Source organism: Cyprinus carpio, chromosome A19 (genome assembly GCF_018340385.1).
Source record: "Cyprinus carpio isolate SPL01 chromosome A19, ASM1834038v1, whole genome shotgun sequence".
Taxonomy (NCBI): Eukaryota; Metazoa; Chordata; class Actinopteri; order Cypriniformes; family Cyprinidae; genus Cyprinus; species Cyprinus carpio.
In genome coordinates, this window is record NC_056590.1 from 2,549,688 (window position 1) to 2,574,046 (window position 24,359).

A 24,359-nucleotide genomic window follows, 5' to 3' on the forward strand; every position below is an offset into this window, starting at 1 on the left:
AGATATCTATAAAGTAATTACAGATATCTTAAATGGAGTTTTGACTAGTCATAAAGTATTTAGAGATATCTCTTATCCGATTTCTTACTAGTGCAATTATAATTGCAGATATCTCTAATTGATTGTGACTCTCTTTGTATTTGTATTTTTTTATTCTTTTATTGTGTGTTTTTGTTTCTGTCACTACTGCGGAGTTCTGCTTCTGTCAATTCTCGTATGTGTAAACATTGGCAATAAAGCTCATTCTGATTCTGATTCTGATTCCTATCAAATTACAATTGTGACTATCCGAAATTATATTTATGGATAGTCCAAAACAAGTTTTAAATGCTAAAACGGCTTGCGATAGGTGCTTCAGATCAAAGCCTCAGCAGTCTAGGGATGAAGTTAAAATTTTAAGAACAAAATATTTGAAATTTCCAGTTGCACCAAAGGCAAAGGAAGTCCATTTTAAAATTCTTAATGCAGTATATCCTTCTAGAGAATTTTTGAGATGTCGATTTGGTCTTGATGTTAACAACTGTTCCTTTTGTGATGATCAAATTAAAAACTACAGAACATCTTTTTTATGATTGTAAATTTGCCTGTGCCTTTTGGAAGATATGCATTACTGGTTATTTCCTAATTTTGAAAACTTACATTTAACAAAGAAAAACATATTATTCGGTTTATATTTTAAAAATAAAAAACACAATATATAAAAAAAAACAATAATAATACTCTTGAAAATATATTTTCACAAAAACAAAATACTCAAAAAAATTCTCACAAATTTCTATGTATTTCACAACAAACTTTTTGTCGCTGACACGAATGAAAAAAAAAAAAATAAAAATAAACAATTAAATCTCAAAAATCTAGCCTAAAACCCCCAGAAAACCCCTATAAATTATTATACATTAATAATAATAATTTATCACTATCTTCTCTCTCTCTCTCTCTCTCTCTCTCTCTCTCTCTCTCTCTCTCTCTCTCTTCTCTCTTCTCTTTCTTCTTCTCCTTATGTTATGATTTCTTCTTCTTCTTCTTCTTCCTCTTCCTCTTCTCCTTATGTTATGATGCTTGTCTGTTGTCTGAATAAGAAATTTTGCTATTTGTACCAGGCCATTTATGGTTGTAAAGTTTACATTGTTCAATAAAGTAAAAAAAAAAAAAAAAAAAAAAAAAAAAAAAAAACCCTTCAAAAATCTGCCTGAAATATTAAACTATTCGGGGACCTTTGAATGTTCATGGTGCTCCCTCTACTGCAGTTCCTGCACTGACCTTTGGGCTACACGTACAGTCACTTATGATGAAGAAAAAAAAATATTTTACAGAATTGAAGTATTCACTACGTTTTAAATGTAGATGTTGTATCGCGAAAACAACATTTCACCACCTGCTTCACACAAATACATAGGCTATACATCTGGGATGTCTTAAAGCAAACATATAGAGAATATGTGATCATCAAAAACATCAAATAACACAAAAGCACACTTAATATACCATTTATTTATTCCAGTCCAGTTGGTGGCGGTAATACATCATAGGCTGGCTTGTCAACCGCCATTAAATCGTACAAGAAGAAGAAGAACACTGCCTTAACCGCCTGTACAGTAAGCGGCGCTGATTCGCGCAGTTTCTCATAGATCCTACAACGAAGAAACACATTACTATGGCGCCTTAGAAACACTAGTCTTTGCGTTAATAGAAACAGTTTGTGATATAAATCGTATTTTTAATTCAGAAGTTCAAAGCAGGTGAGTGATAATGCAGGAAATGATCAAAGACTAGCACTGACTCACATCTAAACAGTTTTCACGAACCTGATATTGTTAACTCTGAACATTACTGACACCAATATTACTAGCGTCAATAATCATCGGTAACTAAAACGTAATGAAATAATATGATTGCAATTAAAAGCTAAAAAAATGTTGAACTAGTACATCACAAACATGGACTGTGTGCCAAATCCTAGTGAGCTGCCTACCTAGACAGCATTTTGGGGCATTATACATACATTCCGCACTCAATTCAGAAATACTGTTTATGATTTATACTTCATAACATTTACCCTGTCAAACATTTGAAGAAAAAAATTGGATCTGATTTGGACAATGCTCCTGTTGTCAGAATGACACCGAAACTCTTCTTCATTTGTTTTGGTCATGCATATATTGCAGTTACTCTGGAAATAGTTACTCTTGGAAATTTTTCAAATCCCAAATTTACTATTTTTTGAATAGTAGTTTAGTTTTGTAATAAACCTAATTCTCTTCTTAAGTAGATTCTGTATTCACAAATGTACATTTTCAAATTGTAAACCTGTTTTTGTAGTGTGTTTTTTTTTTTACAAGAGAAAAAAAATATTCCTTACAATTTCAGTTTCACTTAACAAGAAAGCTCTTAGAACATGTACAATTTACACGGCCTACTCATTTTCTACTGTATTTAATGTTTAATTTGTATAGTTCTGTATAATACCCTCTTCTTTCTTTTTCCTTTAGTATTGATTGTTTCTGTTTTTAGCTATGGGATTGGTTGTTCATGTTTTCTTTCTTTAAAAAATTGCTGTTATTTGTAATTATTTTGTTCTTGTTTGTTGTACCATAGTGTAAACAGATGGTTCAGATAAAGCATATAAAAAAAGCTTTATGTACTGAATGCTATGCGCTGTTGTATGTGCTGATGTTTGTCTGCAGGTCAGTATGAGCGCTGAGGCGGCAGACCGGGAGGCGGTGAGCGGCAGTCGGCCCTGCACCCCGCCACAGGCCTCCTGGTTTGAGTTTCTGCTTGATCCATCGTTACTGGAGCAGCACCTGCAGGGCCCTCATCCAGGTATGCATCTTATGTCCTAGAGTCACCACCAAGCCGTGTCGTGATGTCTATTGTAGTTCGATTGACAGACACATTGCCAAAAACAATGGCGCAAAACAGTGTTAGAGCTCTTTCGTGTTATTATGAGAACTGTAGAATATTTTCAGTTCAGTTTATGAAACTGTGACAGGACACATAAAGAAACAAAATGTCAGGAAAACAAACAAATCCTCTTACATTGTGTGAAGGAGATTGCATATTATCATTTACTTAGTAGTAAATATAAGTGTTTTTCTAAGGCTGAGGTTATGCCAGAGGACTGTCCTAGTTATATGTGTGCAGTATATTATTTTAAGTTCAACCTGTATCATGTCTTCATAATTTCTGCATGGATAGGATCAATTCCTGTTTTTCCCCCCCCTCACTGAATGTGCTGTTTCACTGGGAAACCTGTCACATCACAGAATTAAAATCAGGCTGCGAATGCTTTTCCTCGGTTTTCCTGAGCTTCAGAATTAAGTTTTAGATGGTTCCCACAGACCCGTCTCCTGTTCAGCTCATCGTTCAGTTTCTTGAGCCCGCCTCCAACCGTCTGTGAATGAGCAGAACCAGGTTCAGCCACCAGCGGACAACCGCAGGGAACCGCACACTGAAGCTGATGGCACTCAAAGTTGCTGCCCACCTGACATGGGACTTGAAAGTACTAGAGAAGGGGGTGAGTGAAGATGAAGCATTTGATTTGAATGGTTGTTTTTCCTTTCAGGGAAATGAAATAAATCTTTTTTTTTATTTTTATTAGCAAATACCCAGAGTTCCACTTTAACATGCTAAGAGCCATTCAGCAATGTGCTTAAACACACAAGTTAATTTAGAACAGCCCACAAAGCAAATATCTGAGCATTGTGGCCATCATTTTTCTCACAGGCAAACTTCACTTACATTCTATTCAGAAAAATGTAAAAACTGGGTTGACATCTTTAGACAACATTTTATAACTTCTCTTCTTATTTAAAGTGTCCTCTTTGTCTTTCTGTTTTGATTGACGGTTTGACCATCCCTGTGCTTAATATGTTATTGAATGAGCTTCTGTGTGCCAGTCGTGTTCCCTCCTGGAGTTAAACATGTAGATCTGGATTTGTCCACCCTGCCGCCCACCACAGCCATGGCTATGCTCATCTACAACAGATGGTCAGTGTGACAGTTTTAATGGTGCATTCACGTCCTCCTGGGAAGTTTGTATTTATGATTGGTCGTAATTACGATGTCAGGTGCGTTCAAGTCACTTTAGTTGGTACAAAATGGCGATTTTCTATATAAAATTCAATATATTTTTTTTTTACTCTACATCTACAAAATGATGAATAAAGAATGTGCATCGTGTTTTATTTGAATCATATAATCTATTATAACAATTTATGAAGGTGATGTAAACTGAATCATATATTCTATGGTAATTATTCAATATATATAATATGTTATTCATTTCAACTAATTTACCGTCAATTCAGATGCTTATCTCTATTCTTTGGCTGCATCCGTTGCATCCGACTTGTTTTCTCACCGACACGCCCCCATCTTGGAAAAAAAATGTTGAGTTTCCCACTCGTAATAACAACTTTGTGGTGGCGTTTGATGTGTGATGTGCGTTCAGCTCGAAAATATGATCTATCCGATATGACTTGAACACATCATAACTGTATGTCATAGCTTATGAAGGGTTAGATAAAACTTTGTAAAATTTGTGGCTGCGTCTCATTTCAAAGGTCTTCTGGAGATTGCATTTGTCAGCCACATACATCGAGGCTGCCTCTTTCAGAAGATTTACAATTTCGTTCCAAAGTTAGAAAGACATTACAGTATATTATGCCCCGTGAGTAATTATAGTCAGTTTTGCAACGATTACTTCTCTGAAGTGAGGCCTGCTCTGTGGTGTATGCAGCCTACAAATGCAACCTGGAGGGCACGGGGCCTTGAAATTAGACAAGATTTATGTGGAAAAAAAAACAAAAACATAAAACAGTCACAGGCTTAGTTTCTGATTGAATTAGCCTTTTTAAACTAACTGGTTGAATAAATTATTCACTCTTTAAAGCAGGGGTCTCCAAACTCAGTCCTGGAGGGCTGGTGTCCTGCAGAGTTTAGCTTCAACCCTAATCAAACACACCTGAACCAGCTAATCATGCTCTTACTAGGCATACTAGAAACATCCAGTCAGGTGTGTTGAGGCATTTGGAGCTAAACTCTGCAGGACACTGGCCCTCCAAGACGAGTTTGGAGACCCCTGCAATAAAACAATGACTTGCTGCCATCTACTGGTGGGTTTTAGTTTTATATTGAGCACATCATTTTTTTTTTTTTTTATAATTTTATATTTCAATATTCATTAAAAAAAAATATTATCGATTTATTATCAATATAAATGCTAAATCAAAATATTTATTTCATCTAACATGACTTTAAATTATATTTTGGGTTATTTTTCATTTATTATTTTGGTTATTTCTCAGCCAGAATTGTTGTGTGATTAATTTTCAATTAATTTTATCAATTATTGGCACACCATATTGTACTATGGGGCTGTTCAATGCTTGATTCTGATTCTGGTTGACAAACCAAAACCACTAAAAAGATACTGACCAAGCAAACAAACATGAATAAAAATAGGATAAATACAAATGTATATGTAATTCTCTCTCTCCTCTCTCTCTTCAATAACTGTGTTAATCTGCATATTAATGGATCAAGCCTACATTACTAGCTCTTAAATGATGTTTTGGATTTAGCAACAGTGGCTTGGGATGAGAAACGTAATAAGAAATGAGTCCTTTTGAAGGACAAACACCTGACAGATGTCTTGAAATAAAACATCTGAACAGTGTCTCTGTGTTGTAACTGTTGACATAAACTGAATAATATACTCAGGTCCATTGAATCTTGACCACAGTGTGTATATATATATATAATATATAGAGAGAGAGAGAGAAACATTTGACATATTTCTGAAGCAAATTAAATAAGCAACAAAGAAATCCACTTCTTTTACTGTTGCTTAAGTGTAGCTTTGAGCTTGCAGCAGATTATAGCTGAGTGGTCCAGCCACTTGCTGTGTTCACAGTGTAATATGATCTTTGTCTCAATAGGGCCATTCGTACCATTGTGTTGAGCAGCTTTCCAGAGAAACAGTACCAAACCTGGACCACATCAGCTGAATATGTAAGGAAGGAATAACAGGGGTGTCAGTGTTTTGTGTGTTGTGAGCTGTTGAAGTGCTAATAGTGTTTTTGTGTTCTGTAGGATGAGTTTGGTCCAGCAGGAAAAGGAACTCACAGAGAACATACTGAGTGTGGTATGACTGAAATTAATGCTTTTATATACTGATATGTGATTGATAAGCTTTGGGTTGTGAAAGGAGATTTTCCCATAATATTGGATTACTAATTCAATAGAAGTACGTAGGATAACAGCAGAATAACAGCAAAAGAAGCAGTGAGGCGTAATACAAGCCACAACTTTCTTCCTTCATGCTGATTTCAAGTACAAAGGATTGATGTGTTTCATCAGTGTCTGATGTCACGCTTTAAAATGCCATTTTCATTCTCAAAGAAAGCTCATCATAGCCCTGTTTCTTGTTTGATGTTGTGCTCCTCAGCTCAGAGAACAGGCCACAGACTCTATCATGGTGTGTTAGAAGGAGCCCTAAACATTAAAAAAGACTTCTACGTCCACACGCTTCGAACCCTAGACCTGCTAGCTGCTGATCCCAGTACAGCCAATGAGAGAGACTGAGTCCTCCACCGCAGGACTGCGCATCAGCGCCGCATCACCTGCACTTTCAGGTGTGTCCTACAGGCATAATCAGTCACACTAGTTAACTCTTTCACTCACCGTCAGGCCATCCAAGATGCAAAAGAGTTTATTTTTTTCATTGGAAAAAGATTTGCAGTAATGTAGCATTACATCACTTGCTCAGCAATGGATGCTCTGCAGTGAATGGGTGCCGTCAGAATGAGAGTCCAAACAGCTGATAAAAACATCACAATAATCGACAAGTAATCCACACTACTCTCCAGTTCATCAGTTAATGACTTGAGAAGGCAAGCAAAAGCTGTGTGTGTTTATAAGAAATAAATAATTAAGAAGTTTTTAACTTTAAGCATTTGCTTCCAGCTAATTTACGAGTCCATAATGCATAATTTTGCTTTCACCAGTGAAAAAGTCATCAGGAGAGATATATGAACAGATCAATCACAAGCAAAACTGTTCTAAACAAATATTTGGATTTTGATGTGAGAGACTTTCACTAGAGCAAGCGTTATTATCAATTACGGACTCACATTTTGGTCAGAAGTTCCCATGATGAAACAGACTGATCTAAATCTTGGATGGTCAGTGGGTGAGAATATTTCTGGGAAATTTAAATTTTTGGGTTAATTCTTTCTTTAAAAGTGAACTATGTTAATATCTGGCAGGTGCATTACGATTTAGGAGGCATTTACTTTCAGCAAGGCTGTTCTGACCCTTCAGTGTATGAGAAAGCAGAGAACACTTCGAAAAAGCACGAGAACTGCTCACAAAGGTGAGACATTATCAAATCATCAAAAAAAATTTCCCCCAAAACAGTACATGCTGTCATGCTATACTCACCTTCATGACACAACTGAAATGCAGTATTGACCAGTCAAGCATCCAGGACTGTAGTAATCTGTTGAGATAATTAATGTGCATTTCTGAATCATGAGATGATCTTTTGTTTTTGTGTCTGATGGCAGCTGGATTCCTCCCCCATCTCTCTGTTGTGTTGATGAGCAGCGGTTTGGCTGGATACTGGAGTGCCTGTAAAACCCTGACCGGAGCCTCAGACCCCAGCGAGAGCCAGCACACCCCGTACGGCCAGATCAGTTGCTTCATGAGGAACCACGATTATGGGGTCAGCAAGTACTCTCACTGCACTGTGCTACCATTAAATATGTACCATGGTACTCTTATTGATTAAAAAACAGCTCTCCTGAATTTTGGTATGACCCTTGTTCACAAACTCATACGATGACTTTCTAATTGAGTAAGTGAGTGGTTTTAACTCTTGAATTAAGGCGTTTTATTTAGTAATAGTGCCATGGTTAGGTATTTTTTTTCATCGTATAGTGCTTTTCACAATATGTACTGTTTTTAAAGCAGCTTTACACACATTGTAGAGATGCCCATCGCATCAAACAGCAACATCATGCTGGGGGCCAGAGCTGGATAGTTTGGATATTTATACCAAGGATGAGGAATACAAAAGACTAATATTACCTTTAGATTCTATTCAATAATTTAGAGCAGCACTTGTAGGATAAGAGAGGTTGTTTTCAGTTCCAGCAGACATCAATAATGAAAAATAACAGTGAGGTATGAATAAATTAAATAGATGTATGTATGACAGACTAATCAAAAATCCTGCAGACTTTGGTTAGACTTCTCAGTATTAAGGTCATGAATGCATAAATTAGTTTTTTTTAGCATCAGAAACAAACAGCATACCTCAGTGTAGCAACAAGTCTGTTCTACTAACATTTCAAATATGATTTTCAAAGCGCAGATTTCTATCAGACATTAGGTCTCAACTGTAGAAGTCTGCATTATAGTCAAAAAAATTGTTTTATTATGTTATGTTCAGAGGTTTTTGGGCTGACTAATACATCCCAGTTTTTTTCCAGTTTTGTCAGAATTCAGACATAGGAAATTACTAGCTATCCAGTCTTTGATATTACTAATACATCTGTTAACTTATAGAATTGAGGTATTTCTGTAGGACTGGAGAAGCTGAGTATCTTCTGCATAACAGTGGAAACTAACGCTATGGTTCCTGACCATCTCTCCCAAGGGAAGCATATGCAAAGAATAGTACAGGACCTAATACTGAACCCTGTGGTACTCCGTACTCCATCCCACAATTAACACAAACAAAAACTGGTAGCAATTGGATAGGTAGGTGTGCAGCTGTGGTCAGATGATACAAGCAAGTCATTTGTAACTCTGAAAAATGCAGTCTCTGTGCTATGATGGGACCTAAATCCTGACTGAAACTCTCCACAGATACCGGTTCTGCAGAAATGAACAGCTGGCTGGGGCAAAACTACTTTTTCTTATACTTTATTTTAGACATAAATGAAGATTTGAGATTGCTCTATAATTAACCAGTTCTCATGGGACAAGTTGGAGCTTTTGATAAGGGTTTGATAGCTGCCAGCTTGAATTGTTTTTGGGATATGTCATCAAACGGTTATCCAGCTTTTGGTGTTTTGGAGTAAGTCAAGTCAATCAAGTCGACGATATCGCTGGATATTAAGTTTTCCCCAACTAAGCAAGCCAGAGGGGACAGCGGCAAGGAACCAAAACTCAATCTGTGACAGAATGGAGAAAAAACCTCTTGAGAAACCAGGCTCAGTTGGAGAGGCCAGTTCTCCTCTGGCCAGATGAAACAGCAGTTCAATTCCAGGCTGCAGCAAAAAGTCACATTGTGCAGAGGACTCAACTGGTTCCTGTGGTCTTGTCCCGGTGGCTGTCTGAGACAAGGTCTTCACTGGGGATCTGTCTCTGGGGCTTATCTAGTTTGTGCTGGTCTATGCTGACGTTCAGGGCTGTAGAGGTCATCTCTAGGTGCTGATCCACCATCTGGGCTGGATACGTACTGGATCCGGGTGACTACAGTGACCATCTGGTCAGGATACGTACTGGATCTGGTGGCTACGGTGACGTCGGAATAAGAAAAAAACACAGACTAATATTGTAGTGTAGATGCCAATGCATAGTATGTTGAACCCTTCAGCATAGATCATATTTTATACGCCACCCTGGCACTTTGTATTATATCATATTGGTTTAACAAATATTTCTGGTTGGTAAATGGTAAGTCACTGTAGATACATAAATCTACATAATTTTATTTTTGGTTCCTCCTATAACAGTTGTAGACCTCGGTTACACATTCACTGGAGCTTGACAGGCCTATGCAGTTGGTGAAATGTGAATTTGTATATCAGTAACCTTTACTGTCTCTGTTTTCTGTCTTTATGATGTAGGCATTGATCGAGGCCTTCATCAGAGACAATGTTACATTCAGTCTACCCAACAGCTTCAGACACATTCAATTGAGCTAGAGCTGTTGCACAAGCTTCAACAAGGGTGAGATGCTGTTTAGAGTGCCTTGTGGACAATTATTGATTATTATTTTCTTCTTTAAATGGTTTCTAACACTGATTAATTGAATAAGTAGACCCAGTCTTATTTTCCTTTGTACAAAATTCTTACAGAATTAATGTAATTAAAGCTGTATATTTTTGCTTATAAACTTCCTCTTTGTCTTTCCCCCTAGAATTACATTAGAAGTGGTTTACTATAATAATTTTTTTTGTTTGTTTCACAAATGGAGATGTAGTTAGTGCATGTGCATACCACACATGCTGTCCATAGATCCTGTTGTATATTCCTTTAATATATGTGTGTCTGTGGTGTTTTAAATGACAGGGACAGGGCTCTGGAGGAAGTATGTCACAAACTGTGTTGTGTGTAACGCAGTGAGAGATGCACTGGAGGGTGGGCGTCCTCAGTGTGTCCTTCCATCAGCTGCTCCTCAAACCCAGCAAAAACACCATCAGTTTTCTGCTGGAGGTATAAACCCTGCTGTGTTGCTGAATCATGCACATTACACACTCTATTCTTTTACTAAACTGATCTAGTTCACATGGTCTTCTATTGAAATAAAGGGCTCTCTCACATGTGCTTGTCTCTCTCATGACTCCTAGGTGTGTACAAGGTCAGTGGATAAGGAGCACAGGTCGGAAACAAACAAGAGGAAAATGGCTCTTTTTTATCAAGTGAGCACCCTTACAGTTTTAAGAACTAAGACTAATCAGGTTCATACAGTATGTCTTTTTCTATTTTTTTTTTTTATTTATTGCTTTTACATGCTTTTCAAAGGTGGATTTTTTTGAAGTGAATTGTACCATAATAATGTACTGACATGGTGTGGGGAATGCTGCAGCAGTTTGCATTAATAAATGTCTTTTTTTTTTTTTTATTTAATTTAAATCATCAGATTATAGATGAGGATATAATCTAGTCTATATTAGGTCCTGTAACTGTTCGCCATTTTAAATGTTGTCTCGTATTTGCTATTGTATTTCATTTTATATTTTATCATTGTGTGAACATACTACAAATATTCCATGATTAAAAATAGCTGTTGCTTTCTTGTTTTTCATTGTAGGACAGTTTTGTAAACAGGTTGGAAGATGTTTCTCTGGCCTTCATGGTGTCTTCTCACAAAATCTTCATGGAAACTTCTTCAAGATGAGGAGAAGAAGATCCTGATGGAGCAGATGAGGGAAGAGCTCAGCCACAGTCAACCTCAGTGCCAAAACACTGCCCTCATTCTACGATATAACTGGTACATCCTGGAGGGCAGACGTTTAATGAGCATATGAAATTCTTCATTTCATCCTCTGAAAGCTGAGCTGTGCTTGCTGTTGGTTGAGGTGTTGTTTGTGTTTTGTTCTCACCAGCATCTGCCAGTGTGAAATATCAGTCAGCTTGAAACAGCAGCTCATTCTGTCATGGGATCCTCGACACATCCAACAAATCCTCATTGAGCTGCACGGCATGGCCGAAAGACCCTTCTGGAGGGGTTAACAAGTAAGGTCAGGAAAGACCACATGATGTTTTTTAAGTTTCTACTTTTATGCCTCATTTTAGAACATAAAATGTAGATAATCTAGTCTTCTGTCTTTAATTAATGCTGATCGAGTAACAAACTGGATCAGTGTTTCTTATACACAATTTTGTTTTGCAGCAAATTGAATAATAACGTGTGAAATTATTTGAGTGATTTCTAATATCAATTCATGACAAAGAATGCTTGCAATGAAAATAATAAATGATAGTTGTTTACATCAACTTCTTTTTTCATTCTTGCAACTGTATTTTTTTCCTGTAGTGGGAGGTTCCTGTTGATTATGTGAACGTCATACTAGCAATAAAAGACAACCTGACACGAGACCTGGTGTACATCCTCATGGCCAAGGGTCTGCACTGCATCAGTATAAAGGTGTGTATCTGAACAAGACTCACTTCCGCAGCGTTCAGTATGTTAACATGCGCACCAGAAAGACTTTCGTTTTTGGAAAGACAGCTGTTTAAGACGCAGAAGCAAGATCATGTGGATATGCACTATTGTTAGTAAGAATGTGCTCTTAAGCCTGTAACACAGTTGTCTAGATCAGTGAAAACCTTTTGCGTAATCTGTAAGAATATACATTTACAAGCCCACTAAAGATGCCATCCTACTACAGAAACCCAAAATGTGTTTAAAAACCGCTTTCATGTAAACTGTGAAAGGAAAACTGCTGTTCGACATTTACATGATTCTGAATGCTGCTTTCCGCAAAAAGCCCTGAAATACGTCATTTTGTAATCTACATCAACACAGGTGCAGAATGGGGTTAAGACATGCTTTTTAAAAGGTGTTAAATAATGGCACAAATACCAGTAAACTGACTACTGGTGCAAACTTTAGTAAATTATCTAAATACTCCCCTCTCATTAATTTTGTGTCTGAAAGGAAAACTCCTGCAAATGCATATGCAGTAAGGTAGGCTGCAATAGATTTCTGTCGACAGCTTTTCATAGCTAATATGTCTTAACTGAATATTAACACACTGCTGGTCTTTAGTAAATCCTGACAGTAGTTTTTGTGAACTCCAAAAGAGGGTTTGCGAGTGGCTATTATAGTAAAGATAGGCCTTTCTATTTTAATAGCATTAAAACGCTGCTTTGACGTTATTACAAACACACTATAAGATTAAATATAAATGAAGATCACACCTCAGAGGGTAAAAAGTTCGGCTCTGCTGTATGGATTCACGTCACGATTGTCCCTTTCAAATCCATGTGTTTCAGAAGGTTAGAAAAGAATAGTTCATATTTTAAACCTGGTGAGTTAGTTTGAGGTTCTGAAGCTTGCAGTATGTTTTTATTGGTAACATCTGATATGTGTAAATATCAAGAACATTTTTGAGTCCTCTGTTTCATGGCGCCCCTTTAAGTCCAAGAATAACCAAAGAATATTCAGTTCAAATAAATAATTTTGTTATAATTTTTATTCATTCATGTTATTCAGGGTGCCACATTTTTTGTAATTAAATTTCGAAAAATGAGGCAGTTTTCATTTAATTTAGCCGGGATTTATTTCTGGGAAATATTTCTTAGAAACATTTATGTAAAGAGACACAAAAAAAAACAACAAAATAAAAATTAAATATATTGAAATAAATTAAAAATACATTCAAATTTCATTTTTCTTTTAGTTTGTAGTTTGAGACACTTTTTTTGTCTCTTTGGCTGTTGCAGGATTTTGCACACGCTCGTCAGCTGTTCACAGCGTGCCTGGAGCTGGTGACAGAGTTTTCTCTAAGCTGCGTCAGGTCATGCTAACGAGCTGCTGTTGATGGAGGTCAGAGGTCACGAGGCAGGCGCTGCCGAAGGCAACATGGAGAAGAGACCTCCACCTGACCTGGTCAGCAGGGTCCCGCGGATATCTGGAGATGAGAATACATGGTATTACGTTTAACTGTCTGATGATCTTTAGCTTAAAAAGCTGAAAATGACCCAGAGCAAAGGCTTTCACACTCACTTCTGGAAATGTATGAAATTCTTAAGAGAAATAATATTGAATCTGACCTTGAGATCAGATATTACACACAGTTTGTTCATCTAGGCTTTTAAGGCAGATAAGCATTCATAATTAAGGGTAGGATGCTTAAATTTGTTCACATGTTCTCCACGGCCTACAGATACTCCCTCTGCGTCAGATCGTCGGGGAGGAATGTGTTGTGTTCATGCTCAACTGGGAGGGAGAACGAGTAATCTGACGCTGCAGGTGCCACAGTCACCCTGGTCAACAACAACCCATATATAAAGGTATCCGCACTCTTCCCACAAACGCTTCTGTGCTTCATTCACTGTCAGGAATAAAGTCATGGTCTGAAAATCGTTTCAAATTACACATTTTCTAGTAGGCGAAGACATGTTCTTGTGATACTTTGTAGGAATTCTTATCTCAGATCATCTCTTCTTGTGTTTTAATCTTCATGCAGCTAGGGCAGCTGATAGCGTCCACCTGTAAGGAGCTGCCAGGACCCAAAGAGAGCAGACGCACGGTCGAAGGAGCTCTGGGAGGTGGTGGTGCAGATCTGCAGTGTTTCCAGCCAGCACAAAGCTCAAGTGACGGTCGAGTGAGCCTTCTCAAGCAGAGAGAGTCCTCGATGGGCATCCTTCCCCGGTGAGACACAGGGACCACTCAGTGCATTGTACATAGAGAAAAAAACTTTAAAATCTGCAGAGCCTGTTTCAGCATCTGCGAAATAATATATAAAAATGATCACAGCAGTGTTAAATAATTCTTCATTGTTATGTTAATGCATTGTTATATTTTATCTTTTGTTGTACTTTTAGGAGCAAATTCATGACGTTTTATGAAAAAAAAACTACGGGGTTAAGTTGTAACATTATCAAGTACACAGCATTACATAAAAGTATCTTAAATATAGAGACCTTTCAGTATAAACTCTGATATAATTTTTGGGTGTTTTAGGAGCCACTGGTTTGACAACGCTCATCTCTTTTGTTTGTGCGGCTGCACAATATTGTACGGGTATGTGCTATCAGTGTAGTGGAAGTTATGCTTTATTTTAAGTTTTTTGGATTGTAATTTTTTTAGGTTGCCGCTTTATTCCTTTTCATGTCATACTCTAGGATGACTTAAAATGATTACTGAAGTGTAGGTACTGATAGGTACTGTAATGGGTAAAATCTTGTTTCTGTGAATTGATGTATATGATGTGTATATTTCTGTTTCTCTCAGGATGATATAGTGAATCGAAGTGACAGCTGAGCATATCTCCATATGGCCTTCAGCTCTTGCCAAGTATGTCACAACTAATGAAATGCCATTAGAAATGCTCCTATGATTAAATGTGTGGATGTAATGATAGTTTGTGATTTATAAGGTTTGTTTTGATGGTGTAATCTTGGTTCTCAAATGGTCTGATGATGATGATGGTGTGTGATGCAGTTTACAGTCTGTGGATGTTTGAAGCTGTGGTCGTCAACGTTGAAGGAATTGGTAAACTATGCTGTTTCAGCCTCAACCCCAACAATCAGAGTGTGGCTCTGTCACGCAGGCCGATCCATTTACTTTGGTAAGTTGAAGCTGTGTATGAATAAAACCCTGCACTCACACTGTAAAGATCCAATTACACGGGGGTCATTTCAGTCAAGTTATTAACACTTTAAAAACAATACCACATTGTTTTTTGTGTAATGCTGAATTGTTTATAGTATAATCAACTTTATGAGTGTGTGTTTGTATGTGGTTCGTGAATTTTGTTGCTGTGATATGGAGGATTATTCAATCGTATAAAGGTTTGGCCTATACTTACCATTGATGATTGTTGTTGACATCACCCCCCACTGCACATGCCCTGTTAAGTACATGCGCACACTTACAATATCAGTCTTTTTTCGTTTTAGATCACTCAACCCAAGCATGTTCAACTTAAGAAGTAAATTAAAGTCATGCTATACCATACTTAGATTTATTCAAAATCTGATGTTAACTAAACTAAACAGAAGTATTAATTACTGATTTTGCAATGTTTCGTTCGTTCATCAAAATATTTAAATCTATTGACATCAGGGACTGATGCTGAATGTTCAGTAATTCATGGAAAAAAAAAAAAAACAGTTAGAATTTCGGAATAAATGTTTTTGACATTTAAAACAATTCAAAAAACTCTAGGCAAGTCCTGTCAGATGCACAGTATTCAGAGATGAGTTCAGAGATGCATTGATGGGTAAATCTTTTAAACAAAGAATAAACACCGTTTTTTTTTTTTTTTTATCAAAATATTTTAAAAACAATTTCATGCCGAAGGTTCGGATTTTTAAATAGGCTCAAATGCTAAAAGAATGATTAATATAGTACTTGTAGATTTTTGCCAGAACAGGTTAGAAATGGAGAAAAAGCATTTAAAAAACATAACTTTTTTTTAAATTTGAAAACATACTTCAGTTTAAGTTTTTAATTAAATTCCTTTCTTTTGTTTCTTTTCAATGAACCAACCAGTATTCTGCAGCAATGCACTATTACCCTGCAGGCAGGGACCGTGTGCTCCGATTACTTCACTAAACCGGTTACCTCCTGACGTCTAACAACGACCAGGTGCTGGAAACTCTGCTGAACACTGTTGTGAATGAATAAAGAAAACTCTTTCGTTTTCTACTTTTGGTTTGGTAGTAAAATGTCCTGTAGAGATGTGACTGCGATATAGTCCGGACTTGACACACACTGAATGTTTCTGCAGGTTCTGAAGAGAATGATCAAGTGTTCTCGCTGTTGACGACTGTCACACTCAGGTAGCAAACCCAACATCGAGTGTGCTGTCACGAGTCTCGTTTCAGGATGATTGCATTGTCTGATACAATGATGTCCAGTGTGTGCACGTTTGCAGGTGGTCTGTTCTCTGTCAGTTTTCTGAGGGAAGTGGACTACATGACTGCATTTCTAAAGCTCTACAAGAGCAAAACAGGTGCGAAACCTATGGCATGCAGCATCAATACACTCCTTTCAAAATAGTTCGAAACTTTCTTGTCAGAAAAGATCATTTCATTTTTCTCCATTCCATCAGTCACGACTCTTATGGATTCGTTCTATGACTACATCTGTGGATGTGACCATTCTGGAATATCTGACATGTATCCTTTTAAAGAAGACTCCATCTCCGCAGACCAACACAAGGCTGCTGTTGTCAGTCTTAAGCATTAATTTGCAAAAAGTAATTAATAAAAAAAAAAAATAAGATTTGAATAACCCTGTTTTTCAGCACATCTGATATTTTCTGTCCATCGTTTTACCATAACTTTTGCATTTAGACATTCATCATAAACGAGGAGAGGGTGACAAAAGACAAGTTGCGGTAAGCTGAGTTAATTTATCTGTTGATTCAAGAATCAATTATGGCCACATAGTTTCTAAAACCATTTATTGTAGATAGTGTTAGAAATACAATCTAAACAATATCTCTACCCAATATTTAATTTCAGTGCAGATTCAAAGTCAAGATTTGTACACAAGTTGCTTGATTTTCATATGGAACAATTAGACATCACAAAAGAATCTAAATGAGCTCAGTACATGGATATGAAGGTAATGATGGTTATCTCTTTGAACACAGACAAGGCCATCGGACAGACAGAGTTAAACTCCAGTAATCCAGAGGAAGTCCTGCAGCTTGCAGCGCAAAAAAGGAAGAAGAAATTCCTACAGGCCTTGGCTAAACTCTACTTTTAATTTCATTCCAAGAGTGTTTTTTTTTTTTAAACTGGGAAAAAAATAATTACAAAACATTTTTCAAATCAAATATTCCTATTTCTAAGTTCATGTTCGTCTCCTTTTTTTGTAATGTACAAATGTACACAGAGGTGTGTGTGTTGTATATATAATTTAATATATATATTATATATGATAATATATATATCTATATATTATCTACTCACACCACACAAATTTTCACAAAAGGAACAATCATAATCATAAGGAAACAATAAAATTGCCCCATTTAATGCCTTTTGGAAAAGTTGAAATTAGTATTTATATTTAAACATTCTTACATTCTATATACAAATAACAGTATACTTAAATTATGCTGTATAATAAAAAACACTGATATTTTCAATCTGATATTTTCATGATTACCTTTTAATCATCATCATTTGCACGCCAGAGCAAAATAAAATAGAAAAAACTACAAAAATACCACACCAGCAATCCTGAGGCCTGCTCTTATTTTTGCACAAATATTGTTGTACTATAAGTATAAGAAACCATAATCACATTGGGGAACACAAGTTGCCTATTCAGAACACAAAACAGTGCAGTTTCTTACAAGTCTTTTTGTTACAATAATAGCAGTTTCAAGCCCTAGTGCAATGGGTTAAATATTTATCAATTTGACAACTTATGACCTGAACTAGAGTGATGGTATAGATCACAGTACCACTTGAGTAAGGGCACACTGATCGTGGTCCGTGCTGTGTGTACACTACTGTTAACTGGGTTTCTCAGCGCTGCTTGGTGGTGTTTGGTGGGAAGAAGGGCTCCAGGCTTTCTGACTGTGTTGCTCCTGAGCCTCTTTCTGTAAATGAGAACAACAATGACTTAAGAACGGTTAAATGCACACACAGCTGAAACATCGCCGCTGCAGAACCAAATGAGCACAACATGCTGATGATTCTGGTTCCTCTCATACCCTCCCTGAACTTCAAACATCCATTCATTGCATTGATCTCTATGATTAATATTATGTTAAGCACTAGACTCACCAGCATGCAGAGGTAGTCCACGTGTGTCTGAATGTTTGTTCTGTCTTCAGACGGCACTTGGCCAAATTCTTTCAGCTGTGCGCTCTCATAACGCATCATGTTCTCCACGAAAGGAGCCAGTCCAGTTCACACACATCTCAATGGCCTCCCATTTCAGTCCTGTGCGGAGGACAAACACTTCTGATCTATGTTGAGACACTTCAGTATTTTCAAAACTACTACTCTTCACACTCTGCTCAGTAATCATAAACTTCACAAGTACATGCAAAATTTTGATGCAGTTATATTTATTTTTAAAAAGGTATGTTTGTATTAAGTAACTATGTGAGAACATGTGTGGCCGTTTATGGCACAAGTATCGCCAAAGTATGTTTTCCGCAGACTTCATTTTATTCCTTAATCAAATGTTTATGAATTTTATTTATGTGTGGACCCATGCATCTCTGACTGCTTCCAATCGGTTTAGATTGCTGGATCACAAAAGGTACACTAGCTAACAGCTTTTAGAAACTATGAAGAGCTAATATAACAGTTAGAACCTTGCAAATGAATATCTTACCCGATACTTTTTGGACAACATCAGCTGCCATGAAGTGGCATAAAGCCTGCTGCTGCTAAGACTCCATATTTAAAGTCCAAAGAGTTCATATCAAGGCTTTGCACAAATCCAAGAGCTAAAACAAAAACAAACACAAAAACATGAACATATTCACAGTAGCCGTCAAGATATTTTTATTAGATCATTTAATAGTGTATAATGGTGTGGGGAAAGCGTGTGTGTACCGGTGTGATCTGAATGTAGTGTTTACTGAGGTGAACTGTCGGTATCTAAATAGATTGGGTACGTCGGTTAGTGACGGCGGATCTGAATGTAGAGCATCATCCACACGACAACAACAGCTCTCGGACAAAGCTTCACGTTTTAATGCCTGTTGAGTAAATAAACGACATGTTTAACTAAAACAATTTATCCACACTAAAAGCAATATTTCTCATTAAATTTTCTCAGGATTTTTTTTATGTTTCCTCATTTCACATTAACTACCTTGAGTCATCAAGGACCTTTGACATGCAAACTTTTAAAGGTGCCCGACTTTTTAATCCCTTTTTACAAGATGTGAATCTTAAAGCGTATGGCTCTCCTGAATTTGCCTGTTGCAGTTCCAGCTCAAAAAAACCGCCATATCAGGGTCACTTGATTTTAACGTCGTTGAAAATTATGAATTTTTGGGGTGGGTGCTAGAAAAGTGCCTGCAACTCCTCCGCCCAACGGCCAGAAGGCGGGCTTGAAGCCTGAGGTCTCGCTTTGTTGTATGGCATAAACAGCGAGGAGAGAAGCAACGTTAGCGATGAGTGATCGAGCGACTGGTTTCAGCTGTACATGTTTTGAACCAGCAGCAGAAGAAAAGAAACAATAATGCAACATGAACCATAATGTCCTGGGAATGGTATTTTGAATCATTTATGGTACTTGTATAGTTTTTTCGCAGCCACTGGATGCACAACCCAGAGAAGTATGTGATAAGTCCATTCAAGTTTATGAGCTTTAACAAAAACCCTACCCATAAAAATTTAATATCCAGCACTACCGAATGCAACGTTATAGTTTATGTTCGGGGTACGGAAATGTTTGAATATCCTTCCCCTGTAAGGTGCTGGGTGCTGGAACCCACATTTACGAGCGAATAATGTCAGTACAACAGCGGTGGGCGGGGCCGAGTCTAATATAATTACTGTCATATTGCGGACTGTATCCCAAACGCAGTTTTTTGAGGCATGTTTTGCCTTTTTCGGAAGATTAAAAAAAAAAAGGGGACTAGCTGTTTTTATTAGTGTAGATGGCCCCCCCTGTGTGCTAAAACGCAAAACACAACACACTTTCATGTCCAATCTTTCTGTCCAAAACACCTTGTGTAAAAAGTGGGTTTTGCATAGATAGGTGCCCTTTAATAGCAGCGGCCTCATTTCGGTCTCATTAATAATCGTTTGACAATACCCCCTCATCAATTAAAAAAATTCATGAACTGTGAATGAGAATTGCCAAAATCAAAATAAATATGCATAAAATCCAACCAATGAAAATACCTGAAGTACCAATTTATAGATTTCTGTATAATCACCTGCTGATTCTATATAATTGTTTTCCTCATTTTATGGTTCATGTTTGCGTTTTATATCTATTCATCTAATGTTTTGACATTTTTATTCGAGACAACTGATGTTAGGACATGTTTACACCCCTGACCTTGGGCATCCTGCACTCAACTGACAGCGCCACAGGTAAGGAGTCACCACCAGCAGAACCAGAAAGGATTCCTCTGTTCTCACCTTCAACAGTGATAAGTCCCTCTGCCATCCTCACTTTCTCCTCAGCCAGACCCTGCCTCCGTTCAGTGACACATAAGCCCAGCTCATGCTTTCTGTGTTCGGGAGTATATTTCCTATAAGAACACTTTGGATTTACTGCAGTGCACTCTTGCAGTTGAAATCCATGTCCTATGCCAGACAGTAGCCCACAATGCAGAGTTAGATTTATCATGTTGACACACGCATGCTGGCTTTGCCTTTAGAGTGGGACTGTGACCTGTATTTTAGGGCCCTCACAACGTGTAAGGGTCAAATGCATACAATCAGCCATGTGAAACAAAAACAAGTAAATGCAATTTTTTAATTAAAAAATAAGATAATTAAAAAAAAAAACTCAGGGGCACCTCAAGGGCCCTCATTTGTAAAAAACCAATGATCAATGATTCTAATTATAAATTTGGACGTGGTATTGTGTGTGTTTCAAATGCATGGGACCCCCACAATGGTGCTGCAGCGAATGAGTTTGGGGGGAACAGCAATTAATATGAAGCTAATCGCCTCCTGAGACACTGAAAACAAGGACCCCCCCATGAGCTATTTATTCGTCTGTGTATACACATGAGGTCAAATAAACTATGTTTATTCAATCTAAACTGCAGTGTTTGCAATCTGATAACGTATAAGTCCACTTCCACTCCTGTTCTCAAGCCCATGCATTTTCGACATTCACACACCTAACTGGCCAAGCAAACAGCATTTCATAAATGCCAGCACTCGTTGCGCTACCACAGTGTATAGCTGTTCGTGCGTGGAACGAGTTAGTAATACAATAAAGTATTTGGAAATCATTTTGCGTTTGTTTAAGCATTTTACCACACGGAAATACTTCTCAGGTTGAAAATATGGGAAGCCCATATAAAAACAGAAAAATCACATCCCTGATTAATATTGAATTCAACTGACATACAGTTACAGGTGTTTTTAGCTTGGAGCACAGCTCACCTAATTAGCCTTCTAATGTAATATAATGTTTTTGTTTTTTCTCTAGTGTTCAATGTGAAGCTGATTTTGCACTTGATGCCAGACTTCTTATGTGCTACGAATAATTTTTATCTTGACCAGATGTAATACAATTTCAAGTCTGATGTTTATAGATTATATTGAGCAAACAGTTATTAAACACTTGTATACCTCTATTTTAGAGGAGATGAACAGAGCAGTGATTCCTATGAGCTGCAGCTGATCCTTCTGCACGTCACTTTGGGACTTGACATGTACCTGTCAAAGAGAGTCCTGAGCCAGGTAGAAGGTCTGTCTGTGAGAGTGTGTATGCTTCACACACCTAAAAGAGAGAGAAAGATGAAGAGCTGAGATATATTTCTACAACCAGTTACCTAGGGACTCTAGATGACCAATCAATTCAACTTGTGATGTTTTTTTTTTTGCTCTATCAAGGGAATAAACTAGAGAAAATGTCTGGGATAGGGATTCTCTGACAAGTTTAAAAAATGCAATGTTGAACCTCAAATTGGCTGCTGTGAGCAAATGCTCCTTTTACTTCGTATCCAGGAGTTTAAGCTTAAAACCTATTCACAAAACTCTTAAGGCAAGTTTTACTAAAGAACTCTTAATATAAGAGTTGACCTCATTGCTATAGATTAGGCCACTTTTTATGAGCACGCTCTTTAAAATTGCCCACAGCTGGTTAGTAGAGAAGCATAGCAGACAGGCAGTGGGATGGAGAAATATTAACTATTTAAAAAACACACTTAGAAATTAAAAACCTAATCATTAATATTTTAGTGGCATTGCAGTACATTCACACAATAAACTTGAATATGGCTGTTAGAATAATTCAAGCTCAGGATGTTTCTTTCTAAAAAGTATTTTACCTTTAATACATAGGGTTGTAATTTGCTTCACAGGCACATGTGCTTCTAACTACTATTCATTAGCCTGTGTGTTCTAACCATAGACTGTAAAAAAGATGGACTACATGGCCGCTGTCATTTTGTGAAAATGAGCCAGAGTCTGCGCAGTAGTGATCGTGAGGTGGAGCCACGGTATCAAAGTCCCGCCCAAACTCCCACAGACCCAATCGCTAGCTCACAATCATGACACCACACACCGTTTTTACAGCATCAAATAACTAATTAAAAACAAACTTATTTAAAAAAAAAAAAATGAACACTTGAACATACATCATAGGCCTGCTCAAAAATAACAAAAAATAATAATTAACACTATTAAAAACGATCAACATTAACAAAAACTAAAAAAACTTCATACGAGTGATTTATTTAAAGATAGCGATATACATCAAGCATATATTTTCTGTAAATAAGGTGGCTATGACATTTACATTTTAGAGACATTAAGAGATTTAGAGAAATTTCACAATTCTCAATACCACAGCAGAATCCTAGGGTAACTAATATTAGTAAAAAACAACAAAAAGTCCTCAAAAATGATTGAAAAAAATTGAACAGTCAGTAATTAAAAAAAAAAGCAAAGGACAAATTCAATAGAAAAAAGATACAAATGGAACAAACAGTGCTTTAAGTTGTCATGCAAGTCTGCAGCCTACTACAGAAATTGAAAAATTTAATGTAAAATAACCTAGCATAGTCTTCACTGTTAGAATAAAACTTCCTTTGTTTCTTATTAAAGCTACAAAAGTCTTTCAGTCAAGAGCAGTGAGTCTTTTGTTGTTTGATTAATATGAAGCACACAGTCAGCAGCAGGAATATTAGGCTGCTGTGACTTTAAGAGCCGCACGGATCCAGTTTACTGTTATGTATTTTCATTCTCAACTGTTTACTATGTGAATAATCACCAAGCATTGCATTTTGACATTTTTGTGTGTATTTGACCGTATAGGCACCTTAAGCTAAAAGCTGACTTTACTCGTCCGTGTTCAGTTCCGTCTCTGAGCACATGCACAGAAATCCTCCAGATAAACACAGAAATCCCCCATACGAACTTTTAAAATCCTCTAAAATGCTTTTAAAACATGAATAAATCAAGCACATCCCATTTTGCAAGTCACGTTACATGATTTTACTGATTTGCACTTGAAATTGGGCTTTTATGGAGGAGCATTGGTTACCCAGCTGGAAAGGGGACGGAATAGGGCTTAATAATCGCTTTATCTCTGACACTGTAGATTCACAATCGAGAGATCAAAATTGTATTTCGATTAATTGCACAGTTCTAATACATCAGCATGCTAAGAACTACTTAAAATGACGGAAAATGTCTTTGGAAAAAAATATTTGAAGTGCAATTTGATTGTTCAGTTTGTCTCAGGTCCGATTTCATTACATGGAGAGGGCAGGGCTTATGACCACCACTGCAGCCAGTCACCTGGGGCCGACTCGAGATGCTTTTGGCTTCACTTTTCAGGACTCGTGTGGCATGCTTGGTTCTAACATGTTTGGTGTTAACTAGGCATGGGCCAATTCATCGGTTTCAAGGTATACCGCTGATTTGAAGTTTTTTTTCAAAGTTTCAAAAACCACAAAATATTTTCCAATATAATCGCTCCCGGGTGACTGTTTTTTCATGTCTCCTCAAAGACTGAAAGTGTAGAAATCCCCTCAGGTTGAGTGCAGTGTAGAGAGAGTAACACGGCCCGCCTCCTCCTGTTGGTGTCGAAAACACACAATCTTCTTGTGTCTGTAGGAAAGAGCTGCCCCTGGAACTTACACAATCGGCAACCGGCCGTTTTTTTGTCTTATTGCAACTTGTCTCTGTTCTGGACTTGCACAAACTGCGTTGCAATGCAATAATTTTCCAAAATGTCATTTGTGAAAATATGAAGTCTGTAAACG

The 24,359-nt window shown here is 37.2% G+C and overlaps 1 pseudogene; it reads left to right on the forward strand.

The window, feature by feature from the left end:
- The first annotated feature begins 1,573 nt into the window (after positions 1-1,573).
- On the forward strand, positions 1,574-17,223 carry LOC122133935 (annotated as a pseudogene).
- Positions 17,224-24,359: the final 7,136 nt, after the last annotated feature.